This window comes from Papaver somniferum, unplaced genomic scaffold, assembly GCF_003573695.1.
Source record: "Papaver somniferum cultivar HN1 unplaced genomic scaffold, ASM357369v1 unplaced-scaffold_22, whole genome shotgun sequence".
In the NCBI taxonomy this organism is placed as follows: domain Eukaryota; kingdom Viridiplantae; phylum Streptophyta; class Magnoliopsida; order Ranunculales; family Papaveraceae; genus Papaver; species Papaver somniferum.
Window position 1 is genome coordinate 824,005 of NW_020632152.1, and position 2,264 is coordinate 826,268.

A 2,264-nucleotide genomic window follows, 5' to 3' on the forward strand; every position below is an offset into this window, starting at 1 on the left:
GCCGGGTACTACTGCTAGTCAATGGCTAGCTTAAATCTTCCGTTTTTTTTTAGAGTGACAGATGATAATGATAGTAATTCGGGGTAGGATGAGAACAAGAAGATAGAGTATCATTATTGTGCTATAACATGAACACCATTATTGTGCTATAACATGGACACTATTCTAAAATGCTGGGGTTGACTGCTAATATGGTGATAGTTTTATGGTACTTGTATTTCTATCGGCCGCTTTGAGTTGGATATAAGATATTTGGTGGTTATTTTCTTATAATTCTCACTTGGATTTCTGTATTTTGTTATTTGTTCTTTTCTTTAGGTGATCGATTTCAATTTCGGTCTCCTTTTTTTTTTTTTTGAAAGTTGTATTTACACAAAATTGGTCAATTAATCTAGTAAAGACAATTCCTGGGTGAAAAAGACATGTAAAATTTGATACTGTTTATATGGACGAGAATGCAAAAATAACCAGGATGTAAACAGTTTCATCCAACCCATTTTCAAATACTTTTTTTCTTATTTTTAATTTACATCAGGATGCATCCAGTTTCACCCTCCCTGTTTTTTAAGTTTAAGTCAGGATGAATCCAGATTCATTCTGATTATTTTTTTGGTGTCCATCTCACCCATATACTATATTTTACTCTCATGTTTTAAAAATATTTGGGAAATTGATCCAATTTCTCTAAAAAAATCAACAGAGTGGATGGAGAGGCAAATATTTGGTTAAGCAGTATCTTTATATAAGAAAAATAATAATGCAGCGAGTGTCTTCCCCTTGATTTGGAGTTCTTATATAATGGACGATGAGAATGTTATGAATATCCTCCGGGATCAATTTATTTCGTGCAATTCAAAGATGAGGAAGTTTTAAATTTCAACCCAAAACTCAGTTTATTTTATAAAAATCGTCTTTACAGTCATACCAGAAAGGCAAAGCCGACCTTATAGATTATGTTCGAAACATAAGTACCACATCAAGGAAACAGAAACAAGAATGTAACCTTTTTTAACAAATACAAGCAAATTTTAACGCCGAGCTAAGAGCATCTCCAACAGAGGGTGAAAATATCTTTTTTGAATGACACATAGGATTTTAGACCCCCATTTAGTGTAAAAATATCTACAATGGTTAGGTCCTATAAACTAGGAGGGATCAAATACTAAATACGAAGGTGTTATACAAAGTCTTAACTACACCTTCGGGATGACCCTTAACTAATTCCATGTCATCAATTTTATTTTAAAAAAATAATTTTTAATATGGAATCAAGTTAAATATTATTTTTTTAATGTTCATCTAATTCTAAAATACATTGTATAACCTTAACTACTGGAGATGAGTTCTAATATAAAAGGTCCTATTAAGATCCAGGGATAAAATCCAAATAAATGGGGGTCTAATAATGACATCCACGTAGGATTTTTTTGACCTACTGTTGGAGATGCTCTAAGAGCATCTCCAATGGGACATTCTTAAATTCCTATTAACCAGGCCACATAGGATTGATAGAGTTTTTAACCAAAATCCTTCTCCAATGGGAATGTGAGGATTAAATGTGAAGGTGATGTGGAAGGTAGTTATACCAAAATCCTCAAACTCATCCTCTAGTTTTAGAGGTTCTTTTAGAGCATCTCCAATGGGACATTCTTAAATTCCTATTAACCAGGCCACATAGGATTGATAGAGTTTTTAACCAAAATCCTTCTCCAATGGGAACGTGAGGATTAAATGTGAAGGTGATGTGGAAGGTAATTATACCAAAATCCTCAAACTCATCCTCTAGTTTTAGAGGTTCTTTTAGAGGATGTAAACATCCTAGTCACCAATATCTATGGTTATCAACAGATGGATCAAATATTTGATTTTAGAATCAAGGGTTTAAAAAGTTCTCAACCAGTGTAAATTATTAATGGTTGGAGACTATCTCTCTCGTATTCCTAAAACTATGGAAAAATTAGACTTTAGGATGTCTTCTTAAATCAACCACGTAGGAAGCACATCACAACCCTTTGGAGATGCTGAGGATGTAAACATCCTAGTCACCAATATCTATGGTTATCAACAGATGGATCAAATATTTGATTTTAGAATCAAGGGTTTAAAAAGTTCTCGACCAATGTAAATTATTAATGGTTGGAGACTATCTCTCTCATATTCCTAAAACTATGGAAAAATTAGACTTTAGGATGTCTTCTTAAATCAACCACGTAGGAAGCACATCACAACCCTTTGGAGATGCTCTAAGCACAGTTAGCTTGTAA